We start from the raw sequence: 7,984 nt of genomic DNA, 5'->3' as shown, positions 1-7,984 counted from the left end.
TAGAGGCAGGTCAGGGATTGGCAATGATGGTCACCCACCAGGAGGAGCCACTAAAACCACGTCCTTTGTTAGCCATTTCAAACCCAGTAGGGAGAACAGATTCAAAGAATGCCCTCCATTAGAAGAAGGAGGTGGGTTACAGATGGGTGGTTGGCAACACTTCTGCCCTTTTTTCTTGGTGAGAATTTTTTTTTTTTTAATTTAGACATCATTGTTCATTTTTAAACAATATTTGTTCCCTGCTTTCAGGCGTAGTCCCCATAGAATTTCCTTCACCAATTATGCTCAGTGAAATAAGCCAGAAGGAAAAAGTAAAATAATGGATGGTTTCACTTATAGCAGGGATATAGGGGAACCAAATAAGACATCAGTGTAAAAAAATAACAACAGTACAAAACTGAAAAAAGAAACATACAACTATTAATCAGAGACATCCTGCAGGGAAGGAGGAAGGACAGGGAGCAGAGGGAAGGAGGGAGGAGCACAGGGGACTGGGGTGAGGGTGCACTTGTCTTTTTTAACAGCCGTACTAATAGGCCTTTGTCCTGGTTTTACATTCCCAATGTTAAAAGTGCACAACTCATTTACTTCACAATTTGTTTTAAAGCACTTGCATTGTGGCAAACACTCTTCCAGGCTTTTAGCATAAAACAATGAAGAAAGTGAACAGCAGTCTCTGCCCCTGGGCTGAGGAATAAACACTCAAGGCAGATACTCAAATGCACATGTTAGGAAGTGATATCTGTCAAGGAGAAACCTGCCAATCACCGTGGAAGGTCAATCACCCAGCAAGGTCATGTGAGCCCTCAGCAACACACAGGGAGCTGCATGCTTGTGCGCACGCTGATGGGAAGGCGGCTGCAATGTGTAAGGATCTGAGAAACGTGTGTTGTATGTATGTGTATTAACATGCAGTGACTTGAATTTGAAAAAGTGGGTAAAGAAGTATACTACTATGACATTATCAATCATGATTATTCTCTTTTCTAAAAAACTCAGCATTGACATCAATTTTGGTGTATTTAAAAGAAACTGATTTTGAATTAAAATTCAAATGGCACTTAACTATCTTAACAGTTTTTTAGATTTGAAGTTTCACCGTAAGGTTTTTAGCTTTTCCTAAGTAGAAAAGTCATAAAGTGAACTGACATTCCAGAGGGATTTCATAAGTGCCCACATCTCATTTCACTGTAACAAAGGCCATCATTCACTGGGAACTCCAGCCACGCCCTCCAGATCTTCAGCACAAGCTGGCTGTGCTGAAGCAAAATCCCAAATGCAGGAACCATTCAATATCTCTATGGAGAGCGACCTTTTTGAAAGGCAGAGGAGGAAAAGGAATTCCATAATGTGACACAACTAAATGCAACCAAAGGGAAATTGTTCCTCAAACTCAAAGTCTGTTCCCTAAGCATTTATGGAGAATCAGTTTAACAGACACTAAAAACACATGGAGGCGGGCTTACTTCAGGGAAACACACAACTATATCAGCAACAGCAAAAAACAGTCAAGGAGTGTGTGCCTACGCTTGGCGTGAAAGCAGTTGATGGACAATGTTTTGTACAGCTTTGTCCAACACCCAGGGATTTTCTTAAAGAAATCCGAATGATGCCACTTTTTTCCTCCTCTGTTGCTGTGTCGTTCCAATAAAATGATTCTCATCCTCTCAAAGGTTTAGGTTGAGTTAACCCATGTTGACTATCAAATCATCCAAATAATAACTATCACCACTGAGATGATGAGTAAAATCATCAAGATAAGGATTTTAAAAGACCATGAATGGAAAGAAATTTAATATATTTCTATTTTTTTATCTCTCCAAGACGACAACAACAACAATAAAAACAACTATAATCCAGGTGTTAAACTAATGCACAATTCATCCATAAAGTCATAAAGCCAATGAAATCTTGAGCCAAGAATCAATTGTAGGCCACGAGAAAATGTAAAGATTGATTTTTTTGTCGTTTATTGAAGAAAAAGATATTTGCATGAATGCAAGACGGTCCTAGTAAGTATGCACATTTTTCAAAGAGATGTTACCAGTAGTGGTGGCAGCCATTCTCTCTCTTTCTCTCTCATAGGATGGAGAGAGGTGGAGAGGGAGAGAGATTGCAAACCAGATTCCCGAATTTACTAATACGTCAAGGTTTAATTTTCTGTTTTTTTCTCTTTTTACTGAATTATTTCTTCTTAAGACATATTTTATTCTCTGCAATGGGCAACTGATGAAATCATACAAATACATGAACAAACCTGGGCTCTTTCCCTCATTTTCTATCTTCTCCCCATTTTCTATCTTCTCTAATGCAGTCTTTTAAAATGTTATTCAAATAACAGGCTACCAGATAATGTTCCCTGTAAAAGTGCACCTGCATCTTTCATCTTCTCTGATGGAAATTCTGTGTGAGCAAGCGCCTAAGCTAGGAGCCCGAGAGTCAAAGAGGAGGCAAAATATTACGAATTTTTCTGATTGCTGAATAAGAAATACCATCCATTTCCTACATTATTTGTGCTGTTACAGTAAAGGTCATATCACTTCTGGAACATAAAATAACTTTAAAAGCAGGGCCTCCTCTGGTGGCACAGCGGTTAAGTGCTGGGCTGCAAAGCTGCCTGCATACTCTGCAGCACCAGTTCGATCCCCGGTATGAAACTGGCCAAAAAGAAAGGGGATAAAAAGATCATTGGAGGGAAAGCAATTTGGATAATAGGTTTCTCTAACCCTTTCTGAAACACTTCGCTATTTTAGTTCACTATGCCCAGCCACAGAAACAAAGAATTTGACATATTTAACATCAGATAGGGTTTGAGAGATTTCTATTCTACCCTCATTTGTCAAAGTGAAAAATGAAGGCCTTCAGTGTTCACATAAGGTCACATAAATGGAAGCATTGATTTCAAAATCCTGATCTCACACGTAGTTGATTCTCCAAGTCTGAAATTAACTGGAATAATAACACTCAAATTTGAATTAAAGACTCTTGTGCAATGATTTTTCAACAACACAAGTGATGTCTTATTGCCACACTGGGTTTCTGCAAAAACAGAAACCAACTTCTGGCTAGAACCCTTTCAGATTATATCCATGACCTATGTTTTTATGCTAATTCACTTTAAAATCATCTATTTCCATTTTAGTGGAATTATTTGTTTTCATCTTACACAGAAATATATGTATCAAGGTTTATTTTCCATAGCATAACATAAAAAATGTTTATCTTGCTAGAAAAATAAGACACTTTTTCACAAATGCCATCCTTCTTGAAAGAGGTATTAAAGGTGTTCAACTACTGCAGTGAGCATCTGACAACTCACTACTAAGTATGGAAGAAAAGTTTGGAACAGATTAGATCCACATACCTTTGCGGGAGAGGAATGAAGAACAAGAAATCACTTAAAAGACTGTGGTGTAGTGGAAGAACCTCAATTAAATCAACACTGTACTTCGAGCTCATCTTCAAAAGTCCTCTCGCAGAGCCTTCCTAGGCAGTGATCCACCTAACACATTGAGAAAAAGTGCCCTGCCATTTATTGGGTTTAATCACATGAAATGATTTTCATCTTGACTTCAGATTTAGCAATATGATATGCCTTAACCGAAATGAGAGTCACATCTCAAGAAACAAAGAAAGGTCACAAGGCTATGGAGTTCTTATTGAGATAATGCCAGTATATACCTTTTAAACCATCAAAACAAAAGGTGATCATTCTATCTAGCCCTTTATCTCTCCCTCCCACCCTCCTCTGCACCGCCCTACACCCTATACCTTTCCCTAACCCAGTGTTCCAGGACTGCAATCCTTGTTGAACACAAATCCTTCACTCCGGTGCAGAGGACATTAAAGGAGAAAAAATATGAAAATATATTACCATGCTTAAAAAATATATAAACCTTCAGAACATATTAGAGAATAAGATTTCAAATCCTTAAGTCTCTAAAAAGCCTTAACTAGGAAGTGATTAAGAAAGTGATTTGAAATATAAGCGTATCAGGAGCAAAAACAGAAAATACGGTGAGGATAAATTCACCGGGGGAACTGCTCCACAGACCTGGACGAAATCAGGACGCTCTTCCTACACCGCGAGCTCCATGTCTGCGCCACACACTCAAGTCTAACTATTGTCAGTATCACTCCCCTCGCGCCTAGAAAGAAAACACAACACTCTGTTATCTTCTGTGCTGCGGCAGAATGGAACCATCGTTTGTCAAGGTGGCTCACAGCTTCAGCAAAACTATCTCAGAGCACAGGGAGTGACTCAAGCAGCTGGAAGACCAAAGAGATCTTTCAGGGCTGACTCATGAAACACGACAGCAGCAGCCGGGGCGGGCGTTGCAGCGCGGCCAGGACGGCGACCTGCGGCGTCACGAGACTTCCCTGAGCGTCACGTCGTTAGAGAAAGTCCAACCTGAATCCCGAAGTGATAAAGTCCCGACTCCAGCTCGCCGGGGCACGAGGGGCCTGAGCCGGGGCCGCGGCCTCGCCCAGGCGAGCCTCGGGACCAGCGCGGCCCCGGCGCCCAGGCCTCGCGCGGCGGGCGGCAGCCGCGTGGCGCTCTCGCCACAACGGGGGAGCAAGACCCGCCACTCGGGCCGGCGCGGGCCGGCGGGGGCTGCAGGCGCGGGCGGGGCGGGCGGGGCGGGCAGGGCGGGCAGCGAGGCCGCGGGAGCCGGGGCCGCCGGGCCACGAGGCGGAGGGGCCCGCGGCGCACAAGCGGGGACCCCGCGCGGCCACTCGGGGCGCGCCGCTGACAGTTCCCGGGGAGACGCTGTCACATCGGCCCCGTCCGCCGCCCCCGTCACGACCGCGGGGCCGCCTCACCTGGACTTGCCGACGCCGCTCTCGCCGATGATGAGGACCTTCAGGGCGGGCAGCACGTCCTCGTCCATCCTGACGCTGCTCCGCTCCAGCCCACCTGGCCGCCCGGTCAGGCTCTCAACCCTTCACCCCGAGAACTGCCCGCGCATGCGCACCGCTCCGCGTGCCACCACCTTTTCACACCGGGTGTGTTGGTCCCTGGAGCCGGCGACGCCCCAGTTCCGCCTGGATGTTGCTCTGCGTCTCTGCCACCCAGAGTTCCAGGCGGCTTCCCCGAGAGGTTAGTCCTCTCGTGCGCAAGCGCAGATCCGGAGGGCGGAAGTGTGACCTCACCCGCCTGCGCACTTCCTCCTTCCGGCCCTGTCTTCCATCGGCCTTGGTTGTGCAGTTGGCAAAGGGAAGGGGCTGAGCCAGGGGAGTGTAACGCTTGTTTGGTTTAGTTGCTGCTCATAACAGCTGTGCGGCGTCGGGAAGCACTGTGTGGAAAGGCAAATTACGGTAAAAGTAGGTCCCAACTCTACACATGGCCAGCTAATTTATCTAGCCTTCTGAACCTGTTAGCTCAGCTGAGCAATGGAGGCCATCATATGTCTTAGAATAATACCAGCTTCTTGGATTGCTGTGAAGAGTAAGTGAGATCGTTTATGAACACACTTTGTAAACACAAGTAAACCATTTAAGTGTGACCAGGTATGAATTTCCTGGTTTACCCTCCTTTAATGAAGAATTCCCTTCCTACATCTGTACCTCTTGAAAGGGAATTGTAGACTCTATAGATCCGGTGCATAAAAACTTATGGTGGTGCAATTTCAAACCAGCTATTTCTGTTCTTAAAAACTACACAACTACAGGAATCGTGTACATGTGCTTTCTTTCCTTCACTAAGTTGAAAATCTTATTGAAAGTCCCAAATCTCATATGGATATGAAAGCTTATGAAGTGCTTGGTACTTAGCAGACACTGAACAGTTCTTTCATCTTCTTACACTTGCAGCTAATGCCAGATACAATAGATTTGATTACAGAAGGAATAGGGGGAAAATTAAAGATTTTTTTTTTAATCTGGGAAAGCACGTTTACCACATATCCAATTGGTTCCTTCACTTCCTTCCGGTCTTTACTCAAATAATGCCTTCCTAAGGAGGTCTTCCTTTGTCCTGTGCACAGCCTTCCTGTTTTCCCTATAACTCTTCACATTATTTTTCTGCATAGAATTTGCCATCCTTACATATACATGATAAATAAATTCTACTTTATATTTATACATATTTTACTAGTTTATTTGTTCACTGTTTAATCTGCCCCAAAGAGAACAGAAAGAGCCCTGGTGTCTAGTACCTGGCATATAATGTAAAATTATACTAAATGTTTGATGAATGAACTGAGTGAACATTTTAGGCTCGTTCCCAACTTTGAGAAGTGATATCACCCAGACAACCTCTAATAAAATCATTTTTGAAATCTCAATCGGTCTATTCCAGTCTGCTCCTGGCTGTGGCATCAAGAATGTATTTCTGAGATTCTCAGTATAGTCAAGCTTTCCTGCTGTGGGGCAGGGATTCTAAAAGCGTAGTCCCCCAATCCTAGGAGACCATTTCTGGGGTTCTGGAAGATCCAACTCTTAATAAATATTTAAGATGTTATTTAGGTTTTTTCACTCTTCTTGTTTTGTGACACCACAAAACCTAACGGGAGTTTTCCAAAGGACGCATAAACCGTGATAGCAAAACAGAATGCTGGCAGAACCAGGTAGGGAAATTCAGCTTTTTTCTATTAAGCCAGACATTAAAGAGATTGAAAAAAAGCATACTTTTAAAAAATAATGTTACTCATCACTACTTTTTGTGTTAAAATAGTTATTTTCATAAACATTAACTAGTAACAACACTTGTCATTTAAAGTGAATTAATATATGTCTAAAATTTCTCTAATTTTTTATTTCTAGTATAATAAATATTGATAGCTATAGACATGTAATCATGTTTGAGTTTTCAATGATTCGAAAAAGTAGACAATACGTTATAGAACCAAAAAGTGTGAGAACTGACGCACTGTAATTTTCACATAAAAATATAAATGAAAAAAAAATGGAAGCTTGTCAATAATAGTCCTGGATATTGATATTCCACGTGATGTTTGTTGCCCTACTTCAGCAACATCATTTCCTCCTATCTCTTCACCACTTTTGGGTTTTTTGCGAAATCTTCTTGCTCATCTTTTTTTTTATTTTTTTTGTTCTTCTCATTCCATTTATTTTTTTTTAAATAATAAATTTTATTTTTATATTCCCCATACAATTGCAACCCCCCTTTCTGATGCCAATCCCTCCCCTCCCGCCCCCCACCCCCCAAAAGTGTCTCTGTTTCATAGTTTTTTGTGTGGTTCTGATTTTCACTTTCTTATAGTTATTCATTTTCCTGGTCCCATATTTAAGTTTTCTAGATTCCTGCTATGAGTGAGACCATCCGGTATTTTTCTTTTTCTTTTTGGCTTATTTCGCTGAGCATGATCCCTTCCAGCGCCATCCATGTTGCTGCAAATTGCATGTGTTTATCTTTTTTGAATGCTGAGTAATATTCCATGGTGTATATGTACCACATCTTCTTGATCCGGTCATCTATTTTTGGGCATTTGGGTTATTTCCAAAGCTTAGCTATTGTTAACCGTGCTGCTAAAAAACATAGGGGTGCAGGTGTTCTTTGGAATTGATGTTTCTGTGTCCTTTGGGTAAATACCTAGGAGTGGAAATGCTGGATCATATGGAAGCTCTATGTTTAGTAGGTCCAGAAATCTCCACACAGCTCTCCATAGTGGTTGGACCAGTTTGCACTCCCACCAACAGTGCAGAAGAGTTCCTTTTTCTCCACACCCTCGCCAACATTTGTTGTTGCTAGTTTTTTTTTAATATGTGCCATTCTCACTGGTGTAATATGGTATCTCATGGTAGTTTTGATTTTCATTACCCTGATTACAAGTGATGTTGAACATTTTAGAAAACAGGTGCCATCTTGTGGTCTCCTTTCAACCATGATCTTATGGAAAACCAATATTCAAAATCTATTTCTCCTTTAAGAGATTGTAAACGATATTCCCATAAACTCTTAGACAGAGTAGTCTTATAATCTGGAGATTTTATGAAAAATACTTTTTCTACTTACATTAAA

At 42.0% G+C, this 7,984-nt stretch overlaps 1 long non-coding RNA gene across 2 annotated transcripts in view; it reads right to left on the bottom strand.

Annotated features, from left to right (window-relative positions):
- LOC119245217 (uncharacterized) overlaps positions 1-5,063 on the bottom strand; it is a 57,668-nt gene extending 52,605 nt beyond the window's left edge. Inside the window, exons 1-3 of one of the 2 annotated variants that reach the window (XR_008551723.1) lie at positions 4,825-5,063; positions 4,055-4,148; positions 3,365-3,502 (exon numbers count right to left, since the gene is read on the bottom strand). This is a non-coding gene — a long non-coding RNA (uncharacterized LOC119245217). Of the gene's footprint in view, positions 1-951; positions 3,503-4,054; positions 4,149-4,824 lie in introns of those variants that run through there. The other variant, XR_005125212.2, reaches the window with a different exon arrangement.
- Positions 5,064-7,984: the final 2,921 nt, after the last annotated feature.

The sequence above is a fragment of the Talpa occidentalis genome, unplaced genomic scaffold (assembly GCF_014898055.3).
Source record: "Talpa occidentalis isolate TD23 unplaced genomic scaffold, MPIMG_talOcc4v2.1 talOcc4.14, whole genome shotgun sequence".
NCBI classification, from domain to species: domain Eukaryota; kingdom Metazoa; phylum Chordata; class Mammalia; order Eulipotyphla; family Talpidae; genus Talpa; species Talpa occidentalis.
This window is presented reverse-complemented; position numbering and strand designations above follow the sequence as displayed.